Source organism: Bombina bombina, chromosome 9, assembly GCF_027579735.1.
Source record: "Bombina bombina isolate aBomBom1 chromosome 9, aBomBom1.pri, whole genome shotgun sequence".
Classification (NCBI taxonomy): domain Eukaryota; kingdom Metazoa; phylum Chordata; class Amphibia; order Anura; family Bombinatoridae; genus Bombina; species Bombina bombina.
Window position 1 is genome coordinate 26,010,993 of NC_069507.1, and position 15,192 is coordinate 26,026,184.

At 37.5% G+C, this 15,192-nt stretch overlaps 1 long non-coding RNA gene across 2 annotated transcripts in view; it reads right to left on the reverse strand.

The window, feature by feature from the left end:
- The window catches only part of LOC128639803 (uncharacterized), a 77,150-nt gene that overhangs the window by 2,665 nt on the left and 59,293 nt on the right, over positions 1-15,192 (reverse strand). The window contains exons 2-3 of one of the 2 annotated variants that reach the window (XR_008399261.1): positions 2,274-2,417; positions 252-1,952 (exon numbers count right to left, since the gene is read on the reverse strand). The exons of the other annotated variant lie outside the window; for it this stretch is intronic. This is a non-coding gene — a long non-coding RNA (uncharacterized LOC128639803). Of the gene's footprint in view, positions 1-251; positions 1,953-2,273; positions 2,418-15,192 lie in introns of those variants that run through there. 2 annotated transcript variants of the gene reach the window in all.

The following is a 15,192-nucleotide window of genomic DNA, read 5'->3' on the forward strand; positions in this document are numbered from 1 at the left end:
GGCATGGGGTCTTCTATAACAATGTAAATCAACTCCAGTTCTCAGGACCCCTAACCGGCCAGGTTTTCATGATGTCTGAACTAGAGCCCAGGTGAAATAATCAGCTGATCAGTAACTTTGGTTATTAACGCGCTGTCACCAATCAGCTGATTATTTCACCTGCGTTTTAGTTCAGATATCATGAAAATCTGGCCTGTTAGTGGTCCCAATGACTGGAGATGAGAAACACTATTATATACAACCCCTTTTCAATATCTCCCTTAATAACTAGTAACAAAAAAAAAAAACCTTTAAAGGGACATGAAACCCCAACATTTTCTTTAATGATTTGATTTCTTCATTGCGCTACTGGCAGCTAGAGGAACACATCTGCTTTAAGGGGGCAGTAGTAAAGTCAAAATGAAACACTCATGATTTAGATAGAAAAGGCAAATTTAAACTGCTTTCCTATTTACTTCTATCATCAAATTTGCTTTGTACTCTTGGCATCTTTTGTAGGCAGGCTGTTAGGAGTGTACCTGAGTCTTTCGTACGCTATGGCAGCAGTGTATGATACTATTAACATGTTTACAAACACTCTTGCCCGATGGCTACAAACACATGCACGCTCCTGAGCTCACCTGGAGTTACTCTTTAACAAAGGATACCAAGAGAAATAAGCAATATTGATAGAAGTAAATTGTAATTTTATTTTTTAAATTGCATGCTCTATTCAATTAATTTAAAGGGACAGTCTACATCAGAATTTTTATTGTTTTAAAAGATAGATAATCCCTTTATTAACCATTCCCTAGTTTTGTATAACCAACACAGTTATAATAATATACTTTTAACCCCTGTGATTATCTTGTATCTAAGCCTCTGCAAACTGCCCCTTTATTTCGGTTCTTTTGACAGACTTGCATTTTAGCCAATCAGTGCCTGCTCCCAGATAACTTCACGTGCATGAGCACAGTGTTATCTATATGAAACACATGAACTAACACCCTCTAGTGGTGAAAAACTGTTAAAATGCATTCTGAAAAGAGGTGGCCTTCAAGGTCTAAGAAATTAGCATATGAACCTCCTAGGTTAAGCTTTCAACTAAGAATACCAAGAGAACAAAGCAAAATTGGTGATAAAAGTAAATTGGAAAATTGTTTAAAATGACATGCTCTATCTGAATCAAGAAAGTTTATTTTGGCCTAGACTGTCCCTTTAAGTTTAATTTTGACTTGACTGTCCCTTTATTAAATACCTTCACCTCTGTTTACATTGAACAAAACAATAGTAATGTTAGAGTGGATTTGAACATTACAATGGGTTATGGCATTCTCTGGCAGCCAATGGGTTAATAATCCCTGGTCCTCGTGTCTACAACAATGAGAATAATCCTATCTGTATAGCTCTCACACGTGCCAGTCTCTGTTGTTAAAACCTTACACTTTGTTTTTTACCAAAAGCTCTGGTCGCTGCGCCAGCGATTTTCCTGTGTGTGTAACACATTCGCAGTTCATCTTGCAGCATCTTTAGAGGACAATTTGCAGTCTTGCTGATGATCCTTCTCTCCCACTTACATTTTCCAGGTTCATGTTTTTTGCATGAGACTCTGGGCCTCTTCAAAGAAGCCACGTAATTTGTAATATTAGAACGCCTGCTCTGTTAATGTTACATTAGCAGGGCTGGACACGCATCTATTTGTCACCAATTACCAGCCTCCTCCGGTCAAATCTCCCAGCAGTAATATAAGATTGGGTGAGTAATGCTTTCTCTGCTGGAATAGAAGACTGAGATATGGGTCACCAAATATTACAAGCCAGCTGCCTCCCCTTTGGTTTTTCGAATATTGATTTTCTTCAGCCCATTAGCCAAACAGAGCGGCTCGTGTTCTCCCATATGACTAACCACAAGCCTAAGGGACCCTTCGCTGTTCTGCTTCTGGTCTTTCGTTTTTCATTTGCTTCTGTTATCTGCTGAAATATGTATGTTAATGATACAATTATCCTCAGGTGCGCTACCCACCGCTAAACCGTACTGTAATCACACAAAGTTTCAGTTTTTAGAAAAAGGGATTTCATTTGTGAGCATTTTTATAATCACACAGATATCTTAGTTTTAACAAATGAAGAAACACATTTTTGTAGGGAATTAGTGAGCATTGATTATTAACAAACAATTGTTGTGGTGTATTCACTAATTACTAAGGTTCCTCTTGAGCGATGTCTAGATGGTAATATTAGATCTGTCATGATACATCAGCAGCAATATTGTCACAACATTACAATAGACATTACCTTTGGAGGGCCGGGATGAATACTCAGTAAATGTCAGAGAGGAAAGCAACACATTTACTTTATAAATGCAACAGTATCTGGCTTAGATGGGTTATTTCTAGCACAAACTATCTTGGCAGATTCCTTACGTTACAAGATAAATTCCTAAAAAAAAAAAAAAAAGATTTGTTTAGTGATCAAAATATTTTCCAGTGTGTGAGTGAAGCTTGGATGACAGTGGTGGTTCCATATTGTGCAGCACTAATCAATATTGTACCAATTCCTAAATACCACATATTCTAGAATATCCTTCTACTAATGAGCTTTTCTCTACCAGGCCAGGGAGAGAGGAAAACTGGGAAAAGAGCAAGAAGTAACAGGAAATGATGTCTTTACCTAATAGTATCACATGCCGCTCTAGATATGTAATCAGAAACCCTTCACTGTTTAAGCCTAGATCCTCCTCTGCTGGGTAGTATGGCCTGTGATTGGCTGCACTGTCCCAAGATTAGTAGTTTGCCACTGTGTGGTGAGTAACTGAAGATTTGGCAAAATGTATAACTATAAAAAAAAAGAACACACTATACTCATATGACATTTTAACCACTTTTAACGGGATGATGTTGTAGAGGTATTTTCACTGGACTGATTCATGTTGTTCAGTTAAACAAAGCGTCAGTTGTGCCTCCAGCTTTAGAAAATGACCCATTTGGTGACATCACTGACACATTTAGGTCTCTGACTACTAATAAAGCCTTCTTCCTCCTCAATGTACTATGAGATGTGATTCCAAATGACCAGTTTACTTAAAGGGACATTATACACTAGATTTTTCTTTGCATAAATGTTTTGTAGATGATCCATTTATATAGCCTATACAGTTTACATTTTTTTATATATATATATAGTTTTGCTTATTTGTAAATAACATTGCACTGATTTTCAGACTCCTAACCAAGCCCCAAAGTTTTAGGAGAATACTGATGTATACCTACTCCAGCTTGCTCCTGTTTGTGTAAAGAGTATTTTCATATGCAGATGAAGGGGGGGGGGTGCTATTTCCTACTTGCAGTGGGTGTTCCAGCTAATCTTTTTAACAGAGCTAAACTGGGCGCTTCTGAGTAAGTTTTTAAACAGTTTTATACTGGATTTTTAGATCAGTATCTCTGCATATTCTATTTATAGTAGTGTCTATAACATGCAGTGATATGACAATTGGTGTATACTGCCCCTTTAATGACAGAAAGCTTCATTGTAAAGAAGTAATGTAAAATGGTGTTCTTGCTGTCCCATCTAGCAGAGGTGTCATATTGCTAAAATGTTTTGTTCATCTGTAATCTCTCTACGTGAGGTTGTGAGAGGACAGTGCACACTTCTCATTGCCCCCAAACAAGTTTATATTTCCTATTTTATTTTGCAATATAAAGATAAAGGGTGAATTAGATGGATCTAATGTACATTTCAGATAATAACAGAAGGACAGGTGTCTTCTTATATGATAATGCAGAATGAAACACTACAAGGCCAGCAGACCAATCATGTAAGTCCCACTAGAATCTCAGTTATCTGCCATGAAACCTCTTTATTAAGTTATGAGTAGGTTCAGCAGGACATAAATAGGCATAATTAAAAAATCTATTAAATCTATTAGTTTTATAATCAGGAGAGCTTAAAGGGACAGTAAAGTCAAAATTAAACTTTCACAACTTAATTACAGTGTGCAAATTAAAAAATATATCAAATGTACTTCTATTACAAATGTTTATCGGTCTCCACTATTAAAGCATACTGTGGTAGGCTCAGTAGCATGCACATGACTTTAACACGTGCATGTGTTTAAATATGGCGTACCTTGCATTCCTATTGGCTGATTAAATTCTTGATCAAATCAGCCAATAGGATTTCAGTAGCTCTCATCCTATTGGCTGATTTGAATTTGAAGAATCAAATCACCCAATAGTAATGCAAGGTATGCCGTGCGCAGAGGAGGTCCTTCATCCGGTAGAAGTCTTCATCCAGGCAGCGTCTTCAATCTTCATCCATCCGGAGCGGAGCCATCTTCCAAGGAGCCGTCGCGGAGCCATCCTCTTCATCCGGAGTCTTCTAACAAAATGACGGTACCTTTAAGTGACGTCATCCAAGATGGCGTCCCTTCAATTCCGATTGGCTGATAGGATTCTATCAGTCAATCGGAATTAAGGTAGGAAAAATCTGATTGGCTGATTCAATCAGCCAATCAGTATGAAGTTCAATCCGATTGGCTGATCCAATCAGCCAATTGTATTGAACTCGCATTCTATTGGCTGATTGGATTGAACTTCAATCTGATTGGCTGATTGAATCAGCCAATCAGATTTTTCCTACCTTAATTCCGATTGGCTGATAGAATCCTATCAGCCAATCGGAATTGAAGGGACGCCATCTTGGATGACGTCACTTAAAGGTACCGTCATTGTGTTAGGAAGGACCTCCTCTGCGCACCTTGGATGAAGATTTTGGCCCGGTTGGGTGAAGATGACTCAAGGTAGGGAGATCTTCAGGGGGTTAGCGTTAGGTTTTTTTAAGGGGGGTTTGGGTGGGTTAGAGTAGGGGTATGTGGGTGGTGGGTTTTAATGTTGGGGGGGTTGTATTTTTTTTTACAGGTAAAAGAGCCGATTACTTTGGGGTAATGCCCCGCAAAAAGCTCTTTTAAGGGCTGGTAAAAGAGCTGATTTCTTTGTAATTTAGTATAGGGTAGGGCATTTTATTATTTTGGGGGGCTTTTTTATTTTATTAGGGGGCTTAGATTAGGTGTAATTAGTTTAAACTTCTTGTAATATTTTTTTATTTTCTGTAATTTAGTGGGGTTTTTTTTGTATTATAGATTAGTTTATTTAATTGTATTTTAGTTTAGCTAATTGTAGGTAATTTATTTAATTAATTTAATGATAGTCTAGTGTTAGGTGTATTTGTAACTTAGGTTAGGATTTATTTTACAGGTAATTTTGTACTTATTTTAACTAGGTAGCTATTAAATAGTTATTAACTATTTAATAGCTATTGTACCTAGTTAAAATAAATACAAAGTTGCCTGTAAAATAAATATAAATCCTAAAATAGCTACAATGTAACTATTAGTTATATTGTAGCTATATTAGGGTTTATTTTCTAGGTAAGTATTTAGTTTTAAATAGTATTAATTTATTTAATTATAGGAATATTATTTCGTTTTATTTCAATTAGATTTATGTTAGGGGGGTGTTAGGGTTAGACTTAGGTTTAGGAGTTAATAACTTTATTATAGTAGCGGCAACGTTGGGACGGCAGATTAGGGGTTAATATTTGTAGGTAGGTGGCGGCGATGTTAGGGAGGGCAGATTAGGGGTTAATAAAATTTACTATAGTGTTTGCGATGCGGGAGTGCTGCGGTTTAGGGGTTAATACATTTATTATAGTGGCGGGGAGGTCCGGTCGGCAGATTAGGGGTTAATAAGTGTAGGTAGGTGGCGGCGACATGGGGGGGCAGATTAGGGGGTAATAAATATAATATAGGTGTCGGCAATGTTAGGGGCAGTAGATTAGGGGTTCATAGCTATAATGTAGGTGGCGGCAGTGTCCGGAGCGGCAGATTAGGGGTTAATAGTATAATGCAGGTGTCCGCAATAGCAGGGGCAGCAGATTAGGGGTTAATAAGTGTAAGATTAGGGGAGTTTAGACTCGGGGTTCATGTTAGGGTGTTAGGTGTAGACTTAGAGAGTGTTTCCCCATAGGAAACAATCAGTGATGTGCAGTCACTAGAGGCAGGTGAGGCAGTGCTTCACCTCTCATATGGGCAAAAATAAATATATATTTTTTATTGGCTTTAAAAATAAATAAAAAAAATGCTATTTTTTTCCCCCCAGCATTTTATTTTCACAGCTACATGTTGTGCAGTGGAGAGGCACAAGCAGGTCTGCCCACCATTACACAACATGCTGCGCCATCTACTGGATTAAAGTGGTTAAGCTCATTGCATGGCCCATTATCTGCTTATTTGAGGCAGTCCCATTTGGGCTGACCCAATCCAGTGAGAGGCATTAGTAAGTGGAATTTAGGGTTGGGGCTGGATGTTAAATCATATAAAACAAAACAAAAACGAAAAAAAACAACTTTCATTTATTTTGTTGCTGTCCTGTGAAGCTGACAGCTTTTCTAAAGTGAAAAAGAGAGTTCTGTTCTTCCCCTCTAAGTGCAGTGGAATGTTCCACTGTCACTTCCTGAGTCCTTACAGAGCAGGAAAGGGAGAGAGGCAGAGAGAGCAGTGTTTCACCCACATTTTATTGTAGTAAGTGCTGCAGCCGTAGATTTTACTGAAATGGATTCTGTTAGTGAAAATGATAATTTAATGACTGTGGTTTAGTGTTTTTGTTGAATTGTGTTCAGATGCAGCTCATTAACAGGGGGACAGTAAGTGAGCATAACCCAATACTGACAGGAAGTCAAAGGGTCAATTCAGATTTAAATCCATAATTTAAAACCCAGAGTTTGAAGTGAAGTGTGCAGTGTCCACATTATTTAAATTAAAGTTTTTGACATTGAATATTGCTAAGCCTCCCTTTTTCATGGTTATTTGATTTAATTAGGTACAAACTCCATATATGTTATGTCTGTTCAGTCAGAGGATGCAGTATCTATTTTTATTTTTCTCTGTGTCTCCATTTATTTAAAGACTGCTGTTAACTTGTAATTCACAAATCAATTGAAAGCTGTTGCATTGTGTTTTTAATATGTGCTGCTTTTATACAAGTTTATATTAATAAAAGGAGATAATGAGTCATTTAAAAAATATATGTAATTATTGCAGTTAAATGTTTTTAGAAATAATGCCACTGTAAAGTAACTGGTTAAACACATAGTCAAAGGGAGACATTTAAAATTAAACTTTCATGATTGAGGTAGAGCATGCTATTTTAATAGACTTTTCTAGTTATTTATATTTTGAGAATTAGCATCAACTGTTACTGGCCCCATGTCAGCAAATCAAATTAGTTTTTGAAAGGAACATGAAAGTCATAATTACATTTCCATCATTCAGATAGAAATTGCACACAAAAAGTAAATAAATAAACTTTCTATTTTACTTTTATTATGTACTTCATTCTTTTGGTATCCTTTGTTGTCCTTTGTTGAAGAGCATACCTAAGTGGGATGTGCACGTGCATATGAACACCATATTGCAGCAGCTGTGTTGGCAGTATTGATAACTTTGTGTAAAACTTGTATGGTAAATTATTTCTATTTTTACAATACAGTAGTGAGTAGAGAAGAGATTGTGTATCATTCTAATTGCTTAGTAACTGGCACTGTGCCACAGAATTGTGTGAGTGTGTATGTGAGCAGAGTGTGTGTGGGTGTCAGTGAGCAGAGTATGTGTGCTTTATTCTCCAGCTAATCAATACATTTCCGATGAGCTGGTGCTTTAGTGCAGTGTTTCTCAACAATGGTCCTCAAGTACCCCCAACAGGCCAGGTTTTCATTATAGCCAAATCAGTGCACAGGTGAAGTAATCAGCTGATCAGTAACTCAATGGTTACTAACTTGCTCTCACCCATCGCCTGATTATGCCACCTGTGCACTGGTTCAGCTATCATTTAAACCTGCCCTGTTGGGGGTACTTGCGGCCCTCTGTACATGTGTTTCTCCGGCGTATCATATCTAGTGCCTCACCAGCCTCTGACCTCACTGCACATCACTGGAAACAATGGGGCTGCGCTAGGAGCTGAACGCTGCTTTTTTGCAGGTGTTAGTTTTTTTTTCAGCCAGCTCAGCCCCATTGTATCCTATGGGGAAATCGTGCACAAGCACGTTTTTCCAGCTAACCGCTACCGTAGACAACGCTGGTATTGAGGGTTGAAGTGGAGCTAAATTATGCTCTACGCTCCCTTTTCTGAGCCTAACGCAGCCACTCAGACAACTCTAAATACCAGCGTTGTCTTAAGGGTGTGCTGGAAAAAAAAGCAGCGTTAGCACCGCGGGTCTTTACTGACAAAACTCTAAATCTAGGCGAAAGTGTGCATAATTACTGGCTCTGGCAGAATATAAGCTTAAGAAAAACGGAGGAGCTGCACAAAAGTTCAAATATCATGAAGCAAATTTATTGCATACAGATGAACGATACAAACATAGCAAAAGGTGTCTGACGCGTTTCCCGCCCTCTAGTGGCGCTTCATCAGAGACATAATGAGCATGTACACAACCTATCCTTATATCAGGTAATACCTGCCCACACTCTTGCCCACACATAACTAAATTTAAAACATAAAAATGAAATACAGTGAAAAACAAAAGCAAGTGTGTATATAAAAACAGAACAAGATACATCTCATTTACAGTGCTGTCCCTGTACTAGTACACAACATTCTATTAAGGAATCCGGCCATTATGAGCAATGTTGTTCAAGAGTAAAGAAAATAGAAAAACTTAATAAAGTCAAAGAGAAAACCTTATATGTATATATTACAAAAAACAAAGAACAAAAACAGAAAAATGGATAATTCAAACAATTCAGGCAAATCAAACATTAAAGGGACACTCCAAAAAGATTTTTTCTCCCAATTTACTCAGAGGGCCCCTATTATATCTGCTAAAGGACGCTGGTGCAAAAAAGCACTCCACTATAGTAGAGAAATTTTCCATATATATATATAAGCTGTTGTACAAGGAGCCTAAAAAGTTCTCTCCATTTATCAGCATTTGTTATTGTGCAGCACTGCACCAGCATCCATCAGTATATCCTAACCTCTCAATGTAGCAGCAATATCGCATCACTAATACATATGCGTTAACATCTACCAATATGTCCGATATGTCCCATATTATGTGCCACTCCTGCATGGTTCAACTCTAATGGTTTCTGGAGATAGCTAAATCTAAAAGTTAGTGTGAAAACACATACAATGATTAAATATATCCAAAATACCTATTGGCTTGTGCCCAATGGTGTCCACATAGGAACAATATAGCCATCTTAGTTATGCAATATGTGTATAACATAGAAAAGAGGAAATCCTCTCCTATATCAGATATAGCTATACAGTCAGATACACCATGTACACAAACCAATTACTCACATGTTGAATAAAATCCATGCAAATAGGCAGATGCCCAAACTCAGACCACCTGGCTAGGTACAGGACAGTGACACTCTATCCCTTTGGCGAGATGTCTAAAACAAACTAATGCAGGGGATTGAGATACATACATATTAATATAACTCCATGTTCATTCAGCTAAACAATCAAAGAAGTGCTAACTAGCATCATTCAAACCTACAAGTCATGGTAAAGTAAGAGATACTGGTGATAGTACTAATAATAATAGATTAGACAAAGTAACTAATGTCCCATTCTTTATTTAATCCTAAAGGGACCCTGGTCTTAAGTTTAAATATCCAGTAAAGTTCTTTCTTATCTAATACCTTAAGTCTATCACCACCTCTAATCGGGGTTAGTGCTTTATCAATTGCCTTAATGCTGAAATCTCCAACATTCGTGAAGTGTATCCCATTGAAGTGCTGGGCTATGCTTGAATCTTTATTGTAATTCTTAACATCATTAGAATATAAGCTTAAGTTTGCCTGTATAGAATTCTTGGAGGTGCCTCACAGTACTAATGAGACTTGTTAGATAATGTTGCCAGACCAGAGAGCTTAGATCATAAGTGAGATTATCTTACAGAGCAACTGATTGGTGTAGAAGGGCTGTGCAATTGCTTGACTGTGAATATGTATTTTGAGGGAGTTAAACACATAATTATCTAGGGTCAGTAATGCTAAAATGACAGGTTTTAATAAAGTGATGAGCAACTTCCTAACACAGGGAGGGCACAGATAAATATTATAGAAGCCTTATGAGCGGAGTATAAACTTAATAAACACACAAATAATATTTGTCCTAAAACTGTGCACTGGAACATAAGGTCGCAGGGTCCTCTCTGTCTGCTGTTCACTGCAGAGGGCTCTGTTGAGTCACCTAGCTTACCCACCTACGAAACATCCCCAAAGAGCCTCAAAAACTAGTCACATGTACCTCAAGCAGCCAATTGGCCTTCCCTGCTATAATGAACTACAGAATGTCACTTTAGAATGTCTCTTTAAAGCAATGACAAATTTCTCCCTTGTCAAACACATATGTACTCTGGGGAAAAGAGGGCCAGGTAAAATGCACTGAAGGGCCACAATGTGCCCCTGGCCCTGAGTTGGACAATGATTGTTTATTAATATCCCTTTCAACGTTATCATATTATAGTGCAGCAGTGGCTCAGCTATTTATATAAAGATGATAAACTGAAAGTAAATGGTTAAACACAATAGTTATTTTCCTAATGATATTGTTTTATGTTTTTACTAAAATGTATCAAAGCTATATATAAATCTGCACATGTAGGCGTATTGCCATTGGAATTAATTTAAACGTGTAATTTGCAATGATCATCATTGAATGTTCTGAGCAGGTTACTGTGTTTGTGCTCTGTGGCTATGAACAAGTAATAACTTCTAAAAACAAACACAGAAATTACTCACCAGATATGTACAGTGATGAGTCAAGTCAGATACCCTACATTAACCTTTTGTCTGCCAGAATGCACTGCACACCATGCTTTGTAATCAGTGGTTTAAACCAGCTGAACTGGAATTATATGAATGGTTAAATGAACAATAAAGCAATTTTATATATGAACAGTATATACCAGCAGCATACACCATATATACATCCAAAACTGCCATTTTGTGAGCATTTGATTTGTTTTTGCAGTCCATTTGCGCAATCTTTAAAAAGCTTTGAGTCAGTAGCGGACCTACTCAACAGAGGGCCCTGGGGCAAGATTATTTTAGGATCCACCAAAGGTAACTCAGTAGAAAAAAAGTATTAATATACATTCTGCTCTGCATGATTGTGAGGATAGATGGATAGACAAACAGACAGACAGATGGACCTACAGCCTGCACTAATAAAAGATTCCCCTGCATTAGGATTGTAAACATTCTGCACACACCTATAGACTGGCTGCTATAGGTCCCTTCCAGCTCTTGGGCCAGGGGCGGAACTACAGGGGGCGTAGAGCTCAACTGCGACCGGGGCACAGAGGGTGGGGGCCCAGCTTAAAAAAAAAAAAATTCCCAATAAAAAACGTTGACCTGCCACTGCCTGCACTGATATCATGTGAGTGTGACACGATGCTTCTCTAGTGTCTCTGACTACAGGGGTTAGTGTTTCTGTTTTACCCATTGGTGTTTATGTGTGAGTGTGTATGTATGTGACTGTGTGTGTATTTATGCATGTATGTGTGTGTATGTATTTATGTATGTGACTGTGTGTGTATTTATGCATGTATGTGTGTGTGTATGTATTTATGTATGTGACTGTGTGTGTATTTATGCATGTATGTGTGTGTGTATGTATTTATGTATGTGACTGTGTGTATTTATGTATGTATGTGTGTGTATGTATTTATGTATGTGACTGTGTGTGTATTTATGCATGTATGTGTGTGTATGTATTTATGTATGTGACTGTGTGTGTATATATGCATGTATGTGTGTGTGTGTGTGTGTGTGTATGTATTTATGTATGTGACTGTGTGTGTATTTATGCATGTATGTGTGTGTGTATGTATTTATGTATGTGACTGTGTGTGTATTTATGCATGTATGTGTGTGTGTATGTATTTATGTATGTGACTGTGTGTGTATATATGCATGTATGTGTGTGTGTATGTATTTATGTATGTGACTGTGTGTGTATATATGCATGTATGTGTGTGTGTGTGTGTATGTATTTATGTATGTGACTGTGTGTGTATATATGCATGTATGTGTGTGTGTGTGTATGTATGTATGTGACTGTGTGTGTATTTATGTATGTATGTGTGTGTGTATGTATTTATGTATGTGACTGTGCGTATTTATGCATGTATGTGTGTGTGTATGTATGTATGTGACTGTGTGTGTATTTATGCATGTATGTGTGTGTGTATGTATTTATGTATGTGACTGTGTGTGTATATATGCATGTATGTGTGTGTGTGTATGTATTTATGTATGTGACTGTGTGTGTATTTATGCATGTATGTGTGTGTGTATGTATTTATGTATGTGACTGTGTGTGTATATATGCATGTATGTGTGTGTGTGTATGTATGTATGTGACTGTGTGTATTTATGCATGTGTGTGTGTATGTATGTGACTGTGTGTATTTATGCATGTGTATGTCTGTGGAATCAGCAAATTACAGACCTTGTTACTACAGCATGGGGGGGTAAACAGTGTCACTATACAGTACCACTATATACAGTACGGGGGGGCTGGACCATGTCACAGACTACTGTGGTCACTTTATAAAGTACTGGGGCGGGTAGGGTTAGGCCAGCCATCTCACCGGCAGATTAAAGACTGTGTCACTAACTCACTATATACAGTACTGGTGGGTTAAATAGTGTCACTATATACACTATATATATATATATATATATATATATATATATATATATATATATAATAGGGGGTCAGACCATCTCAGAGACTGTGGGCACAGAGTACCTCCTTTTGCAGACGTAATCTGATTCACATTTTTTTTTTCTGTGTTAAATGTTAAAATAAAAAAAGGGTATCAAATTCACCTTTTTTTGGGGAGGGGACTTCTTAGATTCTTGCACCTGGGCCCTGTAGCTTCTAGTTACGCCTCTGTCTTGGGCTCTCGTGCGACTGCACCTGCTGCCCAAATGGTAGTTTCGACCCCTGCTTTGAGTATGTTGAGACAGGAATACAGGAGTTCCTTCTTCGGCCAAGCAATTGCTGTGTAACATTTTGCATGGTCACTTAGGACCCTAGAGGTTGCACCCCAGCCACTCTGGGACAATAGAAATAACACAGTTTTTAGAGATAAATAAATTATAGAATTCTATTGAAAAACACTTTTTTTTTACTATACATAATTCATTATATGCAGTATTAGTTTCACCTTAAACAGCCTTTACTGAGCACTTTGAGACAAATAATATATATTTTTGACCTGCGTAAATCCTGCTGATTCGTACACATGATATTTTTTTATTGCAATACCTCTTTATTTATGAGAGGACTTAAGTGCACACTATTCTTCATAAGGAGCAAATGGAGTTTTTAAGATTTTGTTCAGTTGTGTTACGGATATCTGAGTATTCAGCAGTGAGGTTCCGCACAATGCTCTGTCATAGAATGTTACTAATAAAATGTGACCCTGGGGCAGATGATCCTGTTATACCTGAAAACCTGAGACATGAGATGGGCAGAAGAAAATAGCAAAACAAACATTATAGTCAAGACAAGACTCACAACACAAAGGGGGAGAATTAAAGGAACATGACATTCAAAATGATATTTTTATTATTCCAATTGAGCAAACAGTTTTAAAAAAAGTTTCCACTTTACATCTGTTGTCAATGTTTACGCTCCACTTGTAATCTGGCCCTTTATGGGCTGTTTATTTTGTGTCTAATGATCATTTAGGAAGTCACAAATCATAGAGTGCGGCCTTTTATTGTAAAGGTCTATTTGCAGCAGACATAGTTTAGGACAATAGGAAGTATATTGCAGCAGTGTCCTTTGATCTGTGTCATATTCCTGCCCTTGAAGCCACAAACATACAACGTGTACCAAATGCTGTTGCACAATTCACTTTTCTTTTCTCCGTAACAGTGTAATATTGAAAATTATCCAGCACAAAAGCATAAAACAAACAGATTTATTTGATATAAGCAGGCGTTGCAAGAATAAGGAGCTTCTTTTCTGTCCCCTTCCTTCTAAGCTAATATTCACAATGCCTGACAAGTCCTATTTATTTGAGATAAACTTATTTTTGGCAACATCTGCTGTGAGAAAGGCAAATCTCTATAAGAACTAATACTGTCTCTCTCGCCTCTATATAACTGTTTCTAGGAAGCAATATTCCTGTTTCAAATCTACCACAAGTAATTTATCTATTATGTAGTTGGTTTTTTTAACAGTTGACTCAAAATTGTGGGTTTTCTACAGTTTTAACACAATTGTTTAACTAGTTTTCAAATAGAAAAATTACTGTTACCAGTCAAGACTTTTGTGTATTTAACAGAGGGAACTTATAATTGGCTTTATGTGTTTTTTAATATCAGAATTGCCATAGAAATATACAAAAAGCAGGTATATTATTCCTTCCACTAATTGAGCTAGCCTTCCTAGGTATGCTTTTCAACAAATGATACCAAATTTTAATACAGAAGAAAATTAAAGGAACATGAAACCCAACATCTTTCTTTCATGATTCAGATAGAACTGCAATTTCAAACAACTACCAAATTTACTTCTATTAGCAAAATACACTGTGAGATCAGCGTATTGCTAAATGCCTGAACGTGAGGCTATCCAGTATCAGACACGTATGGCTATTACTATGTATACAATGTATGTATGTATGTATGTATGTATGTATGTATGTATTGGGTACTTGTAAAGCGCGGCTAATCACCCGTAAGGGTCTCAAGGCGCTGCTCATTTTATCAACCTCAGAAGGATGAAAGGCTGAGTGGACCTTGCCGGGGATCGAACCTGCAACCCTTGGGTTGCTACAGAGCTCAGCCACAGTGCCTTAGCATGCTGAGCTATCTGTGACAGTCACAGCAATTGTAGACTTTAATGCTCCCTAGAAATTGCAATGCTGTAGTCATACTGGCATAAGGTTCAGTGGCATTTCTCTGGATACCTCAGGAGTGGGGTAGTCAAGTAATGCCCAATAAAGTGCCCCCATGCTGATGTGATCACTAGAGATGTTTCATGAACAGAATGTGGCCCTTAGTGCTGCTCACCTATTTTCGTTGCCAAATTCATTCATTTTGTTTATAGCGCTGCGGAATCTGTTGGCGCTCTACAAATAACCAATAATAATTCTTATGCAACAGCAAAACACTAAA